Genomic DNA, 22,732 nt, shown 5'->3' with positions numbered 1-22,732 from the left:
GAGGAAATGAAAACAAATCTCCGAAACATTTATTTTTCTGCTTTGAAGCAGCACTGCCAGAAGAGGCTTCCTTTTGCAAGACATGCTTTATCCTTATCAAGGATAATCAAAGATTAAATTTAAAAAAACAGCTAACCAATTAATGAGGGGGTCACTGCCTTGGATGTTTAGGGGAGAAGTAGCCTTAAGCACCAAGTGTATTATTCAGCTGGCCTTTATCTTTTCTTGCCTTTACCCCAACACTAGGAATATGACTTTATACTTAAGACTATATTTATATACTTTATTATTTTAATTTTTATTTTTATCAATTACAATTGACATTCAATATTATATTAGTTTCAGGTGTATAGCATAGTAGTAAGATAGTGAGACCTTTATATAACTTCCGAAGTGATCCCCCCAATGAGTCTAGTACCCACCTGACACCATACTTAGTTATTACAATATTATTTTATTTTATTTTATTTTATTTTAAGTGCCTACAGCACCTGGTCTTCCTAGGTTGTCTCCTATCCAAGTACTAACCAGGCTCGACCCTGCTTAGCTTCCGAGATCAGACGGGATCGGGCGTGTTCAGGGTGGCATGGCCATAGACACAATATTATTCACTAGATTCCTTAAGCTGTGCTTTACATCCCCATGACTATTTTATAACTGCCAATTTGTACTTCTTAATCATTTCACCTTTTTTGCCCCTCCCCCCCACCGGCAACCATCAAAATGCTCTCTGTGTCTATGAGATTTTTTCTGTTATGTTTGTTTGTTTATTTTGTTTTACAGATTCCATATATGAGTGAAATCATATGGTGTTTGTCTTTGTATGTCTGATTTATTTCACTTAGCATAATACCCTCTAGGTCCATCCACATTGTTGCAGATGATAAGATTTCATTCTTTTTTATGGCTGGGTAATATTCCATTGTACATAATGTACCACCTATTCTTTATCCAATTGTCTATCAATGGGCACTGAGGCTGCTTCCATATTTTAGCTACTGTAAATAATTCTGCAATGAACATAGAGATGCAGATTTTTTTGCATTAGTGTTTTGGATTTCTTCAGATAAGTACCCAGAAGTAGAATTGCTGGATCATAATGTAGTTGTAAATATCTGCATACTTTATACTTATACAATACTATCAATCTTTTTGGGAGGAATGGAACCAATTACTATTTCAGCTGTCTGATTCCTCTGAAATAAATAGAAAACTGCTTAAAACCTAGAAACTTCCAAATGAAGCTACCAAGTTTTTCTACTGGTCATTTCTTGTACCACTTCACTAGGTTTAATGTCAGCCCCTTCTCTGTGCTGGGACTTTATGATTGTAATTCTAGACTATTTTCTTCTTTTCAATAGATAGTACTTAGTCATTGAAAATTTAAGAGACTGCTACTGTGTGAGGAAATTCAGAATTAAACTATTGCAGTTAAAAAATTATATGTATACAGTGTAATATTAGAACCTGTTCTTGCCTAGGTCCATTTTACTGAGTCTGTCAATGTCGATCCATCCAAGTGTTATTTTTTTCACTTGACTTCACTGGACTATAAACTCCATTAGAGAAGTGATTATTCACTTCTATAAATCTGTATATCTCATATGCCTAGTGCAATACTTGGCACAGAGAAGGGACTTGGTAAATATTTATTGACTGAATTAAGCAGTCAATAGTCTTATCCTAGTTCCTGTATTTGCTTCTACCCCCATCCTAGGTAGAGTACTCTGGCTGAGTTCTGCCTGGTTATGGATTAAACAAGGTCCTCTATGACCCTCTCTTTATCTTTTAGTATAGATTACAACCCAGCAACCCTTAACTACCTTCCTGTTTTTAATGGCAATATTCCTGTGATCACCTACTCTTGAAACTCTTCAAGTGACCTCTTACACCATATTTCTCTCCTAACTGACCATCCTCCTTCATTTCTGACTCATTCTTTATTTATTGCACACTTTTTTTTTCAAGATTGCCTGGATTCAAAACATTTCATGCAGTGTCCTGTTCTCGCAGTCAGTCTCCTGCTTGATCTCCTACAAAACACAAATTTACATTTATACTTTTATTTGCACAATAAGGGACAACTCCCTTCTACTGTCCAGAATGACTACCCTAAGTCACAAACAGTGAGGAGGATCTTTTGAGCACAAGGACACATGGAAGCAGGGTAATTCCATTTTTTATAGCAATTTTTAAAATTTCACATTGAGGTGATGGTGCGAAAGTACTTTTCTGAAGTTAAATTTTCAAATGTCTACCTTCCTCTTCTCTGTATATCACACTGACACAACTGCCACTTGAATTGGATTTTGTGAAGCTTTTGAATTGGGAGTGGTGAAATAGAATGCTGTGGCTTTGGGGATGTCTTTCTATTGTTCCCTCCTGAGAGCCAAGATGATGGGATATATTACAGTGGTGCTGTCTGTATTCTCAATCATCATTGCAAATTGACAGCAGCACCATAAAGTCAGGCTTATTGGCAAAACTAAGGAAAAATCCCACAGCTTGTTAGAGTATGAGTTCTCCAATATTTATGTAGGAGAAAAAAGAAATACTTTTAGATAAAGATAATGTCTTACCTTCTCTTTATTACTACACATAGCTGGAAACATAGAAAACGTTCCATAAGTATACGGCAAAGTTAAAATTGTTGTCTTGATGACAATTTCACTTCTTGGGATGTAGAATAATTCAAGCAAGAAATTGCGGCTCTGGTCATAATTCTGAACAGAAAGGAAGAGCTGGTTGGTGAGATAGTGGTGATGGGAACCTTGGGAGAAAGTTTATGTGTCATCTTAGAGTTTATAGTAATGAAGGAAGGAAGTGCTGTCACTAACGTTCAACATCCATTATAGGCTTTAGAAAAACATTTTAAAAATTAGAGGAATGAAAGATAAGTATGCCCCCCTTATCCTGATATACTACATTTCTTAAATGATGAGAGATTCTCAAAATCAAATACTTCTAATTTCTAGGTAATAGAGAAGGTAAGAGAGGGTATCTAAAACAGTCATACTCAACCTTTCTTATGCCCCAACACACCAGAAGAGACATGACACATACCTAGTAATAGTGCTCACTCAAGAAGCTACAAGAACACATATCACAACTTGTAGAGAAGAATGTGTAATTTGAAACCACATCTAAAGGGGCATTCGCCCTTCACTAGCCCCCAAAGCATCATTGTTCAGTGTGACCTCACAGGAAGTTCTTTGATAAGTTCAAATGTGACACGATAATTAGAAGAGCGTAGAACTAAGTACACATTTCAGAGAAGGACATAATAATTTTAAAAATGGTGTCAGGAAGGCCAGAGCCTTGTAACAAATACGACGGACCACTCAATGTATGCGTATATTTAGTTGCATTTAGAGTGAGAACAAGGAAGAGCTAGACCAGCTTGGCATGCTATTAAAAATAACAGTTGACAGAAATATTCACCCAGACTTCTCTACCAATGAGAATGATGGTCAAACAGAAAAGGGTATATAAGACATGGTTAAGAAAGAATTTGAGTCTATGGCCATGCCACCATAAACAAGCCCAGTCCTGTCTGATCTTGGAAGCTAAGCAGGGTTGGGCCTGGTTAGTACTTGAATGGGAGACCACCTAGAAAGACCAGGTGCTGTAGGTGTAAAAAATAAAAAATAAGGGATTGTAAGGTCTTTGCAGTCTGTTAGGTCAATCAAGTGTTGCCTCACCAAAAAAAAAAAAAAGGCATTTGAAGCTCAAAATAGATGAAAAATTAGAAAATGTATGTCCATTCCTTTTGAGCATCTCAAGTCTCCAGGCCCAGAAGAACTAGATCTAAGGGCACTGAAAAAAAGCTGCAAAAGTAATCACAAAACTACTGTTACCAGTTTTTGAGATAGCATAAATAACAAATTTCCATGACTAGAAATGGACAAATGCCTCAACTTTCTCAAAGTGGGGCTGTGGGATGGGAGCGATCTGCTGAAACTGTTGATCTGTAAATGTAACAATTACTCTTAGCATAATTCTAAAATAGGTTTTCAATCAGTTTATAGACATTCTTTAGAGAAAATAATGATCATCAAGATCTCCAACTTGGTTCCCTAAGAATAAGTCAATAAGAAAAGAATATGTGTCATTTCTCAATAGGATTACTAAATTAGACTTTAAGAGAAAGCTATCATGAAATAGGGCTCCAGTAAGACAATTAACTCTATATCTTGTGTAATCCATGTGAAAAAGAGGACATTAGAGAAGCTTGATGGCAGTTAGAGGTATTTATAGTTAGTTAAACTCTGTATTTATTTCAACCTTGAGAAAAGTATGCAGTGGCTTACCATAGAGCTCTATCCTGTTCAACATTTTTATCAATATCTTGGACATATTAAATGTTTAGAGCATACAAAGCTAGAAACAATAGCTAACATGTGCATGACAAAATCAGGATTCAGAGGATTAAGAAAAGCTTGAATTATAGACAGCAAGATTAAAGTCACAGTTGCCATAAACTCTTCATTGGCCAGCCTGGTACTAACCAAGGCTGGATACCACACTTCAGGAATCATTGGAAAATACTGCATCTGGAGAGGGAAAAAAACCAGATATCTATAAAACTTTTTCCTCTCAAGTGTTTTTATTTCCCTTTTCTCATACCTTTTCTCTTTTCTTTTCTTCTCATATATTCATTTAAATATATACTAAGTTAGTAATGCACTCATAGTGATAACCAGAGCCCTGCTTGTGTATACTTTGTACCAAAGATTATTTGTATCATCAGAATGAATTATAAATATACTTGCTCTTTTCCTTTGTATATATGTGTTTGAGGGGGTAAAAAACCCTCACAACCACATTTTAAAGGAATAAGTCAATAATTATTTTGTAGAAAGGGCATACATACTGCTGTCTCCACCATTCACACAGTGAAATATTCTGTCTTATAGATGTGTCAAGAACTGCTTTGTAATTTAGGGTATAACCTGAAAAGATTGAGGATATAGTCCAAGCATTTTAGTATCCCCTATTAAACCACTATGGAGTTATCTCTTGTCTATAAATATTTATAACTTATCTTGAACTGCTTTTTTATGCATTTCTATTTACAGTGTAAATCATTTCTTAGTATAATGAAAATGAATTCACAAACCTAGGGTAAAGTAGTAAGTATTTTCTTTGGAGCAAATGTTTAGTATTGTTGCATATCTCTTAAGTGAATAATTCAACAGTTATTGAGTGATGTTCCAGTTATTGCTTATGTGCTAGGCAATTTCATACCTATTGTTTTTGTTTCTTTTTGAAAGTGCTTGTGAAATAAATGGAATTACAGGCTTTAACTTTAGTTTTCACAAGGTTGTCTTTGATATGAGTAGATAAAGTGGTGTGTGTGAGTGTGTGTGTGTGTGTGTGTGTGTGTGTGTGTGTGTGCATGTGTGCGAATCCTTAGGGGTTTACTATAATTTTTGAATCTTTGAATCTGTGAATTTATATATTTGACCAAATTTGGGGAAATTTTGACCATTGCTTTGAATATTTTTCTGCCTCATTTTCTCTGTCTTCTAGGATTCCAATTACATATGGGTTACACTGTTTGCTATCTCATAGGTCTCTGAGGCTTTGCTGATTTTTTCTAATCATTTTTTTCTGTGTTCAGATTGGACAATTTCTATGAGTCTATTATCAAGTTCACTATTTTGTAATTTCTGTGGATTGCTGCCATTATTTATGATTGGACTTTTCTGATTTTAAATTTTCATTTGGTTCTGTTTTGTAGATACTATTTCTTTGTTGACATTTCATATCTATTAATTCATGACAAGTGTATTTTCCTTTATATCCCAGAGTATAGTTACAATAACTGCTTTAAAATCTTGTCTGCTCATTTGAAATGTATGTTATCATTTCAGAGTTGATCTCTGTTGATTGTCTTTTCTCTTGAGAATGGATCACATTTCCCAGTTTTTTCATATGTTAAATAATTTTGGATTGTTATACTGGATATTTTACAATGTTATGTTATAGATGATATGGATTCTATTATGTTCTTCTAAAGAGCATTTTTTAAAGTAAGTATTTAACTTGGCTGAAAATCTGTAAACCCTATCTCTTCTGCAGTGGAAGGCAGCACGAATCTGCTTGTAGTCTGTTCTGCATATATTATAATTCAAGGCTCAACCAGAGATTCAGAATGAATCTATATGCAGAATTTGGCATATCCCTCTGGCTCTCTCCAGGAATTCCTCTCACTTTCCAGGGGTTGTGATTGTCCTTGAACTCTTATCTTCTATTTCTTCAAGCCAGTGAGACCACAGATTTCTGAGTTCTAGCCACCCTATGAGGTGATAAAAGCCATTTTTAAAAATGGGAAACTCACTTAGTTTCCCTTCTTTTAAACCTAAATTCCCCTATATCTGACATCTGTTTCCTTTTGTTTATTCTCCAGTGCCTTCAGGTATAATTTTTCTATTTTATCCAAAGTAGACAGTTGTTATCTGCAAGAGAGTTAGTCTGATAGGAGCTTACTTGGCCATTAGCCGAAATAGAATCATCCCGTAAATGTATCTACTCAAACATTTTAGAAGGGGAGACTGATACTCAAAAAGGTTAAATGACCTTCTCCATGTTACATGGCTAGAAAGTAATAGGACTACAATGTAAATATAGGTTTCCTGGATCCAAAACCACAGTATTTCTATATGTAATTATAAATGTCAGTATACTCTTCCTCGGGCATTATTCTCCTAAACGAGTGAGTCTTGACTCTTCTATCTCTCCGCATGTAATACCTATTATTCCAATCACCGTAATTAATTTTCCCCATAGATGTCCATTAAACCTTTCCCAACTTCCTGCTTATCTCCTTTAGGTTCCTACCATAGTTCAATGGTGGGTTTCATTGCATAAGAAGAGGAAAGTTACTTTTGGTTTTCTTTCTAATGACCTTTCTGAGATGCCTCAGCAGTGTCTTTATGTAATAGTTTATGGGGTTCTTATAGATATCATCTCTGGGTGAAAAGTAGAAGTTCGGAGACTATAATCTTACATAATTCAGACTATTCTTTCTGCTAAATATGTTACCCAGTCACCCTCATAGGAAATTTTACCTTTCTTACCTTCTCATGAGTCTCATTAAGCATTGTATTTGTAATGTTTTCCTGTTGTTATAGCATCTTATATGGAGAGAACTTTGTGTCATCTACTGTCTTAAACCCATGCTCTTCCAGATCACTAGCAAAAATGTTAAAATAGACTGTGTAGTATAGCAAATAAAAAAGAGCTTTATAACAGGTGTATGTGCATGAAAAAAAAACTATTTTTTGAGTGCCAACTCTGCACCTGTCACTTTGCTAAATTCTGGAGATACAATAATGAGCAAAACAGACATAGTTTTTGCCCTCCCAGGGCTCTTATGGTCTAGTAGAGAAGTAAGACAACTAAATAGGCAACCATAGAAAGAAAACTAAGGGTGGACATGAGAGGAAGTTCAGGATGCAGTGGGACCTCATAATGGTAGCACCTGATCTGTCTGGAAGAGCGGAGAGTAGAGAAAGTCCTCCAGAGGAAGACTTAGATTCTCATCCCATTCTGCCACTAACTTGTGTGTCTTCCTTGTCATATCTTTCCTTTTGGCTTCAGTTTTCCTATGAGTAAAACAAAGTTTTAGGGTAAGATCTTCAACGTTTTTCCTAACTAGTTAATTCTTCAGTCTCAGTGATGATGTAATATACCTTAAACACAAACTTTGAATGCAGATACACCTGAGCTTGATACCTTTTCTGAGTCCCAAGTTCCACATCTACAAAAATGGGAATAATAACTACTTTGGGATGCTGGCATGAGAAATGAGATCAGATATGCAAGGCTGGGGTTACAGAAATGTCATAGGGTAAGCATGCAGTGTTTTCCTTTTTTTGTCTGTTTTAATCAATGGTAAAGCATTGTTTATAGTAAAACGTATTTAGTATGAAATGGAATGCAAAGTTTATGTGAATTTCTAAGATAAACCAAATGAATTTTATATTTTGGTGCATGCTCTCAGACATTAGTAACATTAGTCTCTTCTGCTCTTATGGCTACTTTCATAGAAAAAGATGGAGAAGCACTGTGTGAAAATACCGAGTAAGGTGCCTGGTGCATAATAGGAATTCAATAAATGGTAGTATCAGTATCAACACAGATCTGGGGAATGCTAATCATTACATTTTTTTCATTCAGGTCAGTCTCCTTTGTTTACTGCCCTTAAAATTGTTCTCCCAGTCTCACAACTTCTCTGCCGACTCATTTTTATTTCTAAGCAATCTTTGGTGTGTGATCTTTAAAAAATGAATGCATTGAAAACCCCAATAAATTGCATTCATCGGTTTCCCATTGGTTACATCTTTATTTGCCTTCTCAAAGAACTCTTGAAAATGAATCAAAATACGATTTCTACTTATAGAAAATATGTTGTCTTTTCCCCACTGGGTTATACTTCCACTTGCATATTTGATCTCATACAGATTGAGGTGTTTAAACTCAAAGCTCAGAGAATATTTGAGAACCACAGTAAGCTTATGAAGCCCAGCTCCTAGTGTTTGTGCTAATAGGCAAAGGAATATCATAACATGAATAAATATAATCCACAGATAATCCTCAAACCTTCTTTTAGCTATTGTTTGAACATATTTTTTTTTATCAAAAACTACATGCCAGAGGAGGAAAATTGACTAATTTAACTTTTTGTTCTCTCTATTAAGTCATCCTAGCTTAACTCTATTCTATGCCAATCATCCCTTTACTCATAATTCCCCTTCCATTTAGATTTTCTATTTTTTAATAATAGCATTTTCAATGCAAAATGGTTTAAGTCAGTCTCAGGTTTTTATATGCCTTGTGTTTTACTACTCTAAAAAGGTCACCAACCTCTATGCAAGAATGAAATGTATTTTAAGGTTCTTTTTTCATAGATAGCCTATTCTATAACATCTGGTAACTTAGAAATATCACACAATGTAGATGCTTAATAATCATCTGTTAACTAACTGTACACCTTCTCATGGGTATAACTATACTAAAAAAGGCAAAGGAAAATCAGCAGGAAGGAAATGGAAGAGAATTAATGATGGTAAGTATTTGTGGATCTGAATTACTCCCAAACTGAATTATTTCCAAAAATCAATAGTAGACTAACCCATCCTTTCTGCTAAAGAAAGCTGAAAACCTATTGAAGTGAAAAGTAAGTTGAACTCTCTGGAAAGAAATCATTATTCTGAAATAATCTGCCTTACTGTGAAGTGACAGTTCTCTAAAAATATAATACCATTTCCTGCAAAAAGAACCCTTACTCCTTTAACAATCAAGTGAGTTAATTTCCTTTCAGTTATTTCAAAACCATATCTTAACTTTATCATATTTTCTTTAGTAAAGGCAGTCAACTCTGGTGTTATCTGTACACGTAGACTGGCTTGGGGGAAAAAAATCTCTGGAAGAATTTAGCATAGGGTTCTTTTGAAAGTAACTGGTTGGATTCAACCTAAGTAGATTTATTTTTGACAGATACTTGACGTATTTGTGACTGGTTAACAGTAGGGACTATAACAGATTTTGTAGTCTAACAGGAGTTGAAACTTGAGAAATGGCCATTGACAATGAAACCCATATTTGAAATATAATTAACCATTTGGCCTACTGTAAACTGGGGCAGAAAAGACACAGTTAATTTATTACATTTTTCGCCCCCATTACACAAGACCCTTGCATACATTTACAAACACATAGAGACACCAAACAGAACTAGGATCACACCTGGGCTATTCAGCTTCTCCAAACTCATTAACTGAGAAGATATAGATTAATTGGAGAGAGTTCAGAGAAGAGTAACAAAAAATGATTAAGGGGCCAGAGGGATTGATTTATGAGCAAAGATGAAAAGAATTTTGTCTATACAATTTAGCTAAGTGATGACTAAGGGGGGAGGGGGTGGGGACACAACTGTCTGAAGGGCGTAAACACCTAGGAGAGAGGAGAATAATTTACTATGCAACATGAGAATATAACTAGGGCTAATAAGCTATAATTACCCAAAGGAATAACAGAATAAAGATTTCAGGGAAACTCAGAACCATAAGACCGCCAACTTGTTTTTCAAGGAGACAGTCACATGTTAACAAGTATGTGGTGTGAAATAATCATCTGATGCCACTGGGTGCCCTCCTCCCTGCACCCTCTCCAACGGACTTGCCTTTGACATTATTATGGCATATTTCAAGTCCAGACTATACATAGATCTATATAATTTTGCTTTCTTTTTAGTATTGGTGAGTCTTTCAAAGTTTAATTCCAGTAGCGGCCATAGAAGATCCCGTTTTTTAAGGATTTACTGTGAATTCAGTTGTAAAGCACCAAAATAAGGGATCAAATATGGAGGTGAGAAAATCTTGGATTCTGCTTGAGATTGTAAAGAAGTCCGAAGTCATACTGTTTATATTTGGAATATCCAATAATGAACTTTCAGGTCATATTTCATGTCTAAGAAAGTTCAATTTGAGCATTATCTGAAGAAAAAAACACACTAAAAATAAATCTTTGTAGGCTTCATGATTTGTGTAAACTTTGGAATGTGGTTCTTCAGAAAACAAATTAGTCTGTGGGTAACTGCAGGCTAAGTTATTTGGCTAATTCCTATTGTGCTCTCATGACATTCCAGAGCATTGCTGTTTAACTTTGCCAGATAAGACTTTGCATGTCACTGCAGTGAAAGCAGCTCCTTTTGTATGCATAGTTTTCTCCTTTTCCTTTGTGTTGGAATTTTCATAGGGTGATCCTACTGTGAAAATACCTGTGCTGCTTCTTCACCATTTCTTTGACAAGTTCTTCTGGTTTTATCTGAGAGCATATACTTCTTTGTTGAGTTTTTTTCCTAGATAAATAATATGTTAATGTAATATTTTAAATAAACTTTTTATTTTAGAGTAGTTGTAGGTTTTCAGAAAAGTTGCAGAGATAGTAGAGTTCCCATATACTCCATCCCCAGTATCCCATTATCCTATTATATTAGTATGGTACATTTGTCACACCAAATGAACTAATACTATATATATTATTAATAACTAAAATTCATGCTTTATTCATATTTCTTTTGTTTTTACCTAATGTTCTTTTTCTCTTACAAAGTTTCATATGTATGTAATATAATTAGATTCTTCTGTCATATTCTGCATTCCACCCTAACATCAATCACCTGATAACTTCTTAAATGACTTTTAAAATTATGTGTACATTAAAATTTATTCATTGTGTGGTACAGTTCTATGGGTTTTGAAAAATGCATAGTGCCATGTATCCACCATTATATTATTATACAAACTAGTTTCACCACTCTAAATAATTCACTGTGCTTCACCTATTCAACCTTCCTCCTCTCTTCCTCAAACCTCTGATAACTACCAATTATCAGTTTACCATTGCTATAGTTTTGTCTTTTCCAAAATGTTACATAAATGGAATAGTGTAGTATGTAGCTTTTCTAAATGGCTTCATTCACTTAGCAGTATATATTTTAGATTCATCCATGTCTTGTCTGGCTTTTTTTTTTTTATCACTAAATGGTATTCTATTATACGTATGTACACCATTTGTTTATCCATTTACGTATTGAACACCATCTTGGTTGCTTCTAGTGTTTAGTGATTATGAATAAATCTACTTTAAACATTTACATGCTCCTTTTGTGTAAAAGTAAGTTTCAAATTAGTTGAGTAAATATTAAGGAGAGCAGTTCCTGGCTTGCATATTAAGACTATGTTCGGCGTTGTAAAAAACTGCTAACCTGTATTCCAAAGTGGCTGTATCATTTTGTATTCTCACAGGCAGTGACTGAGGGTCCCTGTTTTTCTGCATCCTTGTCAGCATTTGCTGTTGTCAGATTTTTTAACTTTAGCCTTTCTAATGGGTGTGTGGCGATATCTTTTTGTTGTTTTAATTTGCATTTCACTAGTGACAACCTTGCCCATTTTTGATTCATTACAACTATGAATGTTTTAAACAATAGTTTTTGTTTTACTGAACAATTCTCCCTTTGTTGGAATTGAGGAAGCAAATACTTATAATGTGTTAGGCTTTACTTATATGGGAAAAAGGTGCTTAAAATTCACACTACTACCTTTTTATAAATGTGTAGATTTTATGGTTCTATATTAGTTAGCTACAACATAAGCAAAGGAAGCATCTGCTAAATTTAATGCTAAGTCACTGGTGGCAGAGAATCAATCAGTTGTTATGCAGAAATTTGAGGGACTTGTATTGGGAAGCAAGATGCCTATAAAATAATTGTGCTTTTCAGATGTATCCAAAGCTTCCCTTTATTCTCTCCTCCTCACTCCCCCCCACACACACACACACACACACACACACACACACACACACACACTCACCCCCTACTTTCTATCCTTGCCACATGAACATGGAAATAGCAGTGAAAGAGACTAAAATGCACTCAGAATACATATGCAGTATTTCTTCTTACCTTGAGACCAAATAACCAGAGTGACAGTAATTCCTTTTCCCATCACAGTGTGACTAGCAGATATATAATTTCTTCTAAAACTACTAGTTGCATCTGACTTTGATTGCCCTGTAGTTCCTCCCTCTCTGACTATGCCTGGTGCTGCCATGCTTTCCCTTTCTCTTCCACACTGCAAACTGGCCTTACTTCCTTCATTCCCAATTGCATCTTATCCATTCTATGTGCCATTCCTTCAGGGTCACGCTAGGTGGAAAAAGATAACTGGTTACATCAATTTTATTTTAAATATTAGGGGCAAGAATGCAACTAACATGTATTGAACATCTACAGTGCACCAGGCACTTCCATACATCTTCTCATTTCATTCTCACAACCACCCCAGGAGGTGATTGTTATTCCCATTTTATGGATGAGAAAATTTAGAGGAAAATGACCTGCTTTAATATTTTTTGTACATGCTATTCCCTCTGCCTAGGATGTCTCTTCGATTCTATCTCTATCAAACTACAACTTTCAGAAGTCACTTCAGACTTGACTTCCCTAGATGGTGGTCTCAGGACTGCCTATGTCAATTTCGAAAAGACTCTCTGATACTTACCATTATGCTAAGTGGCTATGTAGAAGTCAAGGGCCATATCTTACTAATATTTGTATTCCTACTACATTGCATAGTATCTTTCGGATTCCACAGTATTTTGAGTCAGTGTTTATTACATGAATGACTTGGAGTTTATGGAGATACAGGGGTTTTTTGTGTTGCTGTAGGTGGGTAGATTTAGAACCACTTGAGTGAATTTATTCAGATAATTGCTAAATCTTTGGGGAGCAATAGAAGTGATTTTTAGAAGGAAAAGGATGCTTACCATATTTTTATTCTTTTTGGAAACAAAAAAAACTATCTACTGTTCTCATAATGTAAACTGTAAAATGTAATGTCTGGAAAGTCTATTTAGCTGGTACAGATACACAGCAGATAATTGTAAACCAGGGATACTTTCTTGGGAAATGGGTTGTCATCAGAAAAAGGGACTACATAAAGTGTTAAACATTTATTATGGTGAGAATTAAAATTTTAAGTAGTTGAAAAACACTACAGTAGGAACTCAGAAAAGTTTTGGTTACCTAATGCCCTTTGCAAAGAATGGACTCTGTGGTGATTCAAATCATTTGGTTTCCTTGGGCTCTATTGTATTGAATGTTGCTAGAAATAAATGTGCCACCAACTTACACTTAGAAATTTCTTCATTCTACAGAAGGTTCCATTAAGTGATAAAGGTATTGTTTCAACATAATTTGACCTTTATTGGCAAGAAATAATGTAAAACATTTCTAATCAGTTCTCAAACAGGATATGGCAGCATTTTCCACACAACTAGATATCAGTTGATCAGAAATGAAGTCTCTGATTAGTATTTCAACAGTTACCATTAGTACAAGTCAAATGAAAATCACTCAAGGATCTTAGTACTAACATAATTCCTCATGTTATTTATTGCTTAGAACTGGGCTCCGCATGGTCCCAGTTCAATGTCAATTCAAGACCCCAGCAAGACACTGTACAGCTGACTCGATTTGCCAAAGAAATTTGAAAACTTGTTTAAAACTATTAGAAGCATTCTTGCTGTGTTTTGGCTAGGTAGAACTTGGCTCATCATGGAGCTGGAGTAATCAGAGAGTAAGCAAATGATAATTTAGGTCCTTAGGCAAACATACAAGCTTTGAAGCTAGAGCATTTCTAATTGCATGCCTAATGCTTGATTGACATTCTGAGGTTAGATAACTACCCCAAGAAACTGTTCCTAGTTTCTGATTCTTTACCAGTGACCCTCAGCTCCTTCACACAGACCTGTGCTTCACAAACTGACAGTGGTCTGCCAGGGTTCAGGATGTTTTCCTGGAGCATAGATTCTACTCTGGGTTAAAGAAAATCACTTCCCTATACTTAAACAAATGTACATTTTAATAGAATGCAAAATTCCTCTAAAATGGTTAGGGAGGGCATTGGGAAGTATGGAAAAATTTCTAAAGCCCTGCCCTCAGTTATGACCCCTTTTTTGTAATATCCTCTTTCATCTCTGCCTATAAGTCTCCTGCTTACTTTTCAAAAGCCAGTTCAAAAATCTTCCTCCTCAACTTCCCTACCCCAAGCAGAATAACTCCTCTGTGATTTCATTGACTTTCCTCCATGACCTTACTATGGTATTCATCTCATTAATGTGATTAGCTGTTTATCTTCTCACTAGATAGATTGTAAGCCTCAGAAGAACAAGATCTACAAGGTTCTTTATATCCTCAGTGTCTTGCACAGCATTTGACAAGAGCAAGTGCCTAGCAAACCGTGAGTGGATGGATGATAAGATAGAGAGAGACAGACAGGAAAATGTTCATTTGTCAATGTCTACCCACCTGAACAAGATTTTGAGCTCCTCTCCTAATGTGCTAGTTGAGGCCTCTGAATATAGAATGAGGTACCCACTGGGTTGCTTTCAACTCATATGTCAATTATGCTTTAATTTTTTTTTAATGGGAGAAAAATCAAAGTGATTCATCCTAGTAAAAGGCTCAGGAAGAAAAATCACATGGTCATAGTGATTAATTTAGACAAAACATTTACCAACATCCGATGTAAATTTATGGTTTAAAAAAACTCTCAGAAAATTAGGAATAGATAGGAACTTTCTCAATCTGACATCTACAAAATCCCTACAGCTAACATCATACTTTACGGCAAAAAGCTGAATGCTTTCTTTCTAAGATTAGGAGCAAAGTCTGCTTTCATAATTTCTAGTCAATAAAGTTTCTGGCCAGTATCATAAGGGCAGAAAAAATAATTAAGAGGCAACCAGTTTTGAAAGGACACAAACCATCTTTACATGCAGACAATGTGATCATCTCTGTAGAAAATCATATGACATCTACAAAACAACTACCAGAACAAATGAATATAACAAGTTCACAGGACATGGAGTCACTATTTTAAAATCAATTATATTCCTATATACTAGCAATAAATAACCAGAAATTGACATTTTTAAAGAATGCCTTTCAAAATAGCATCAAAAATATGAAATAATGTTAAGATGTCAGTTTTCCCCAACTTGATCTGTCCCAAATGTTTTGGAGAAATTGACAATGTGATTCCAACATTTATCAAGAAAGGAAAAGGACCTAAAATAGTCAAAACATCTTCAAAAAGAACAATTTGGAGGACTTATGCTATCTGACTCAAGGCTGATTAGAAAGCAACAGTAAGCAAGAGAGAGTTGTTAATATAAAGATAGATAGTAGATCAAGGAGCAGAAGAATGAGCCTAGAAATAGACCCATGCAGATATATGTAGTCAAGTGTAAAGCAATTTGATATAGAAGGCATAGTCTTTCTAATAAAGATTGTGCTTGAACATTTGGACATCATCATTAATTTCAAAAAATTACCTCATAGTCAATGCGAAAAAAAAAAAAAAAACTCAAAATGGATTATAGACCTAAACATAAATTCTAAACTATCAGGCAAAGATCTTTTTATATATGACACTAAAAAGATGATCCATAAAAGAAAAAAAAATGATAAATTGAACTTCAACAAAATTAAAAACTTGGTTCTTATAAGACACTGTTAAAACAAAAGACAAGACATAAACTGGAAGAAAAATATTTGCAAATTGCACACTTACATACAAGTTCTTATAAAGCACTAGTATCCGGAATATATAATGAATTCTTAGAACTCGATAATAAGAGACAAACAACTCAGTTTTTAAAAATTTATTTTTCAATTACAGTTGACATTTAATTTTTTTAAAATGGGTGAAAGATTTAAACAGACACTTCACCAAAGAAGATATATGAAAAGATACTCAGCATCATTAGTCATTACAGACAAGCAAATTAAAACCACATTGAGAGACCACTACATACTTATTAGAATGGCTAAACTTAAAAAGACTGACCATACCAGGTTTTGATGAGGATGTGAGAAACTGTAACTCATATACTGTTGGTGGAAATGTAAAATGATACATCTACTTAAGAAAACAACTTGTCAGTTTCTTATAACATATACTTACCATATAGCCCAACAATTATTCTCAGGTATTTCCTAAGAGAAATGAAAGCATATGTCCACACAAAATCTTGTACACCAATATTTGTAGCACTTAATTTGTAGTAACTAAAAACTGGAAACAACCCATTATGTCCATCAATAGGTGAATGGATAAACAAACTCTGTTACATCCATACAATGAAATACTACTTATCAATAAAAAGGAATGAACTGCTGATGCATGTTACAACATGACTCAGTCTCAAAATATTTATGCTGAGTAGAAGAAGCCAGACTAAAAAATAAATAAATGATTCTATTTACATAAAATTCTACGAAATGAAAACTAGTCTATATTGACAAAAAGGAGATCAGTGGTTGCCTGGAGATGCAGAGAGCATCAGAGACTGGGCCGAGTGGGGCGGGATTACAAAAGAGTAGGAGTTAACTTTGGAGAGTGATGGATATCTTCATTATTTTGATTGATGTGATGATGGTTTCAGAAGCGTATATGTGGAAAACTTAACAACTTGTACACTTAAATATGTGCAGTTTACTGTATCCCTATAAAGCCATAGAGAGTTATCTCCGTATCTGAGAATGAAGCAGGTTATAACTTAATGCATGATTGCATGGAATTTCTATGATTATAAGAGAAAGAACAGGGGCTTTGGGTCAAGGGTTAGGGGAAAGAGGCAGGCTAAATAGTAGAGACAAGAGCTATGCTTAGATGGCCTCTTGCTAGCACTCCTTTTTAGGTGAGGGTTCTCAGAGGCTGGTTTGAGTTTAGTAGTGGCAAAATATTTCTGTTTCAAGTCTCCTGGTTGGTTTTGAAGTAGCCAAGTAATACATGTACATGTAGTTTTAAAAATATTAACTATGTACATAAAGGCTTATAATATAAGCAACATTTCACTGTTTTAACCCTTCTTACCTCTAGTCCTAATCCTCTAAGATTATTATCTTTAACTCTATTAACTGTTTCTGTTTAGTTCTTCTGCTGATTCCTTCCCTGCATACTGCAATTACTTGATTTATCTATTTTAGACTTTATTAATTTTCTGCAATGATAAATGAGGCTTTACCTCAATTATTCTACCTCTCATCCCAATGTAGTTATAATGATTTCTAGTTCATCTGTTCATTTGTTTGAGGAATATACTTAGAGCTTTATTTCGTGTTTCATAAACTATAGACGATATCTTTTAACTCTGTAAAATGAGGCCTTTAGTTCCCTGCCCATTCCTTTATTTCTCATCTCTTCTACCTACTAACACTTGTCAGTTGTACTTTTACTTTCACACTGTCAAGAGGGATAACATTTATGTTTTGCTCTTTACCCATAATTAAATATCTCTAAAATTAAGTCTCATACATTTGTATTTTTGGTTATTTCTGAAATATGAAAGTCAGTATACAGCATTTTTATTTCTGTAGCTATTTACAAATTTTCTTCTGTCAAGTGTTATGAGAACATTAGCATTTCTTAATTCATATAATGTTTTGTTTTTCTGAATTTTCCAATTGCTTTTATTTTTTCTTGCATTGAAGCATCTATAGTTTCTCTAATTTCTTAAAGGTGGATAAAATTTTGAGCCCCTCTGTCTTTTGGATGTCTCCCTCCTAGAGCCCTCCATACTTTCATTTGGAATGAATACTCCTTAGGCCTGTTATGTAACTGTCATCCTTGGATTTTTATTAGTCTCTCGTTTTAGGTCTACTGTTTCCAGAATCCAGAGTGTATCTCTGTCTTTCTTTACTCTCTCATTTTCCTAGAGGATATTCCTAAGTAATTTCCTAGGAAAAGGGTGAGAGGTGGACTTTGAGTCTTTGCCATTTAAAATGTCTTTTACTATCAAGCCCAATTTATAGTAGACTGAGGAATAAAACTATAGGTTCGAAATAATTTTCCCTCAGAACTTTGAAGGCAACACCCAGTGTTGCCAGTGAGATGACCAATCTATTCCAATTCTTGTTTCTTTAACTGTTACTGGTTTTCTTCTCTGGAAGCTTTTAATATCTTCTTTTTCTTTTTGAAATTTTATAATGTGTCTAGGGGTTGAGTAAAATGGCTGTCTACCAGAAATATGAGGCCTGTGAGCCCCACACATGTACATAGAGTCATTATACTGGGGATCTCTAAATTCCAGAATGTAGATTTCTTTGCTCTGGAACACTAATCCCCACACTAAGTACTTCATTTCTTGGATTACTTACTCAATCTCTTTAGAGAACATTCTAATTCTTTTTGCCTTAGAAATAAATGCCTGAATACTAGGGGGTCTATACTTGGGGGTGGGAGATGATTATTCAGTACATGGGCTTTCAATGAATTACTCACATTTCATTTTTACCCTCTCCCTTACTTGGCATTTTCAAGTTTCAAACTTCTCTGGGGTCCTACAGGGCAGACCAGCATCTTCCCAGACTATAAACCCCCTCTGTCACTTTCTCTGCCTTTCTTTATCAGTCAGAATCCTATCTACTTTCTGTCTTTCAGAAACATATTGAAATCTTTTCTGCTGATTCATTTCCTCTATTATTCTCTTCATTATATCTTTTTGTTGTTGTTGTTTACTGAGATCTTGAGAGAGAAGGGAGCTAAAATCATTTGGTCAGCCGCCTTGATCCATGTCTATATACTGGTCAAATTTTAAAATTTATCAGCTTTTTGTGATTCGGGGAGAGATATTTGTAAATAGGACCAATTAGCTATAAACTGGCCAAACCTACATTGTTTACCCATTAGTAGAAATTAGAGGATTCATTAGAGTTAAAACTCTGTGAACGAGATTAGTAGGCAGCAATGAAATCAAATTCTCCATTGCTCCATGGAAAGATGGCTTTAATCCCTAAACTAACAATCAAACAATGGATATGCATAAAGTTGACTCTAATGAATAGAGCATTTTGCTATACTTCATTTCATTTGTTTATATTTTATCCTAATTTATTTTTGAGTGGGTAGCTCTGTTGAGATGCTGTGGAAAAGATTTATGAGACAGTACTCAGCGTGAGGCTTTCTTCACTCACTATCATGGTCCTAAGCAACAGTGAGGAATTTTCTTCTGAGGAAAAAAAGGATTTTCATAGAAACACCTTAATGCTGGATTCTAATCAACAGCCGTATTGAAAAGAAGTTCTCTCAGTTTTACAGCTACTGAAACATCAGTCTGCCATTATGCCACATAACCTGTTGTTTTGCATTCACCTCAAGGGAGGCCCTGAACACACTTGGATACAAGAGACAGTAAAATGTCAAGTTATCTAAAGACAGCATTGCAGCTTTGAATTTATCTAATCTCACAGTGGAATGGTCTCTTGGCCTCCCAGTTTTCTTACCAGTCCTTTTCTTCTCTTGGTGATTCTAGTTTTACAGCATTTAAAGTTCTGATGCTGCATCCCAGACCCTTTAGTCTTCTTTCTAATCCTCAGGTTTATGTTTCACAGGCCATTTATCACAGATATATCTCTGCTGGTTATGTCACTACTTTTTAACCTCACTGCCCCTAAGATATTTGTAACTTAGACTCTCATTTGAATTCATTTTTTTTGTACTTAGACCCTATCCTGCCTCACATTACGTTTTGGACTGATCCCTGAAATTCACTTTCTGTACTCATATTCCTGTGGGCCAGTCCTGGATGAGTGGTCCACTGGCCACATACCTATGTCAATATCCTTGTTATCCATCCAACCCCAGGGTATGTTTGGACCATTGTTTCTAGCCTTTCATCATCTGAGCACTACTTATAATAATTGAACTTTTGTCTACAACATATTTCAACATCCACTTAAACCGAATTTGATTCATCTTTCCCTAAATTCTCCCCAGTGCATTATTTTCTACAATGTTTAGAACATTTTTCCCCTCTTAGAATCTATAGCCATCTGTTTCTTGATTTGATTCTTACCTGTGTCCTATTCCCCTCCCCCTCAACTTCTGACTGTTGCAATTCTATTTTCACTAGCTTAGTAGTTTATGTGGTTTAGGTCCCCATTGGGAACCAAAATAGATTTCGTAAAATGCTAAAGATAGGGAAAGTTTGGACAAGGGAAAATTCTAGTTTGCAATAAATGGATTGAAATAAACAAACACACAAACAAACAAACAAACAAACAAATAAATAATAAATGGATTATGCAGGCAATCTCATTTTGGTGATAATGCTACTCTAACCATCATCAGTCCAACCGTGACACTGTTATAAAATTTTCAAGAGCCATTTAACAATTCATAATGAAGAGGATGTATTCAAGCTAATGCTTCTTGAATGCAGACCTCAGGATTGGCTGGGATGCTTTTATCCTGGTGCTTCTATGAGTTCTGTAGATATGTTCTAATTTATGAAGTGATTCTATTCACAAATGATAACCTTTAGTGATTTCCAGATATTACGAGTGGAAGGGTATGTTTTTTCTCCTTATATGTCCAAGTGCCTTTCGCTTTAGAAGTATAGGGAATTACGAATTAAATAAGCAAGCACTCCCAGTATATATTGCTGCCCTTCTTTTTATTCAAAGATGACACTACTGATTTCACCCACATTTGTAGGGAGCAAAGACTAAATCTTCAACCAAACGTTCTTTCTGTATGACATACATACAAACTGCTTTTTGAACTGCGGCTGCAGCTGCTATTTGTAGAGCCTGTCACTGTTTGTATTTCTGTATTCAAGTTGTGGTCAGCTAAAAGCCTTTACTCAAAAAAGAGTATCCAAATTCCATATTGTTACATTCCAGGCTGGTCTCTGCTGCTGTTTTCCCAAGCAGCCCACAACTATGTCATGTTATTTGAAGCTATGCTTTAGCGTATCCTTTATAGTATTTTTTATGGCACCCCTGCTTATGGTTATGCCATAAAGTTCACCATACCAAACATTCTTGGGTGTCCCTCTGTCATTGCATCTCTGCACATGTCATCAACGAACATTGTTTTAATGCTCATAGACCAGCTGACTTTCACAATCTCAGTAGTGGTGGTCCTCTCTTGCCATTTCACATTAAGCATGACTCCAGCTCTGACACATAACAGCTCAATGAGGTAGATGTGACATCTGTAGCAGGTGAGAATTTCAAAGTAATGTAAAAACTGGGCACACCTTTCATTGTCCATTGATGAGAATCAATTTAGTAAGCTTCTATTTCTCCAGTTCTGTTTCGGATTTTAGGAATAGGGCCATACCCAGGAAACAGATGATTGGAGCAGGAGTCCATTTTCCTCCTTTGTATTAATACTCATGTTTTTAAAATAACTCATCTTTCCCTTTAATGTGCATGTTAAACAGATTTCTTCTTGTCCAGAGTATAAGTCCACACAGGTTCTGAACCTACAAATATAGCTACCTTTGAGGGGTGAAAAAAATTAATATTGTTATAAGGCATTATCTCATAAGTTTAGGTGATCCATGCAGCCCAAAAATAAGAGTTAAAAAAAAAAGCCAGAGATTGAACTGGTCTGTAGTATAATTTCTTGCTGATGTCACACAATGATAATATCCTCAAACAGGCACACTGTTCTTTTTTATTTTGCTTTCTACTTTATAGTCACTTGCATTGTTGGGCAGTGATTTTTAAGTCAAACTTCCTAGGAAGCAGAATTAAGAAACAACAAAACGTTTGTTGTGTTTAGCTTCCATGTTTAGTTTTACTACGTAATTTCAGTTATCATCAGACATTTTTACAATAGGGGATAGCAATCCTTGGCACTCATACCAGAAATTTCCAAAGTGCCAATTTTTCTTGGCATTTGGGTTGATTGCTGCCACCTCTACCCCCACCCTGTGTTGGCAGCTCCCATGGGATGCTGTGATCAACGTTCAGTGTTCTTGTTTGCTTGCTCTCTTGGAGCTGGCACAGTCCGTTCAGCAACCAGCACATACTGTGCTTCCCTTCTTGTCACATTGCTTTTAAAATCTTACTACCTCCTGTGATGTAGTGCTATCATCGCACTACAAAGCAACTCAGGATTAAGCACATGTTGTTTGTGTAATGTTAAAGATCGAATCTAGCTCAGTGCCCTCCGTATGGTAAGTACTCGGTATTTGTTCAGCAGACAACACCTTGAGTGACCTTCTCAAGACCTTTTGTTGCAAATCTGAGCATGTTGAGTGAAGGTTTCTTTTAAGATTGAAAGTGTGTTCAATGTCAGCTTCTGTATCCATTTTCTATCTATGACATACCCATCAAACTAGTTTGGGCAACTCCACTCATGGT

At 35.3% G+C, this 22,732-nt stretch overlaps 1 protein-coding gene, 1 non-coding gene and 1 pseudogene across 13 annotated transcripts in view; 2 read left to right on the top strand and 1 right to left on the bottom strand.

Annotated features, from left to right (window-relative positions):
* The window catches only part of EDA (ectodysplasin A), a 283,804-nt gene that overhangs the window by 175,506 nt on the left and 85,566 nt on the right, over positions 1-22,732 (top strand). The gene's annotated exons all lie outside the window — the stretch shown is intronic.
* On the bottom strand, positions 480-598 carry LOC111746506. Its single transcript, XR_002783141.1, has one exon. It is a non-coding gene; the product is annotated as a 5S ribosomal RNA (ribosomal RNA).
* On the top strand, positions 3,516-3,634 carry LOC111746493 (annotated as a pseudogene).

This window comes from Pteropus vampyrus, unplaced genomic scaffold, assembly GCF_000151845.1.
Source record: "Pteropus vampyrus isolate Shadow unplaced genomic scaffold, Pvam_2.0 Scaffold191, whole genome shotgun sequence".
NCBI classification, from domain to species: Eukaryota; Metazoa; Chordata; class Mammalia; order Chiroptera; family Pteropodidae; genus Pteropus; species Pteropus vampyrus.
The sequence above is the reverse complement of the archived record's forward strand: the minus strand, read 5'-3'. Positions and strand labels throughout refer to the sequence as shown.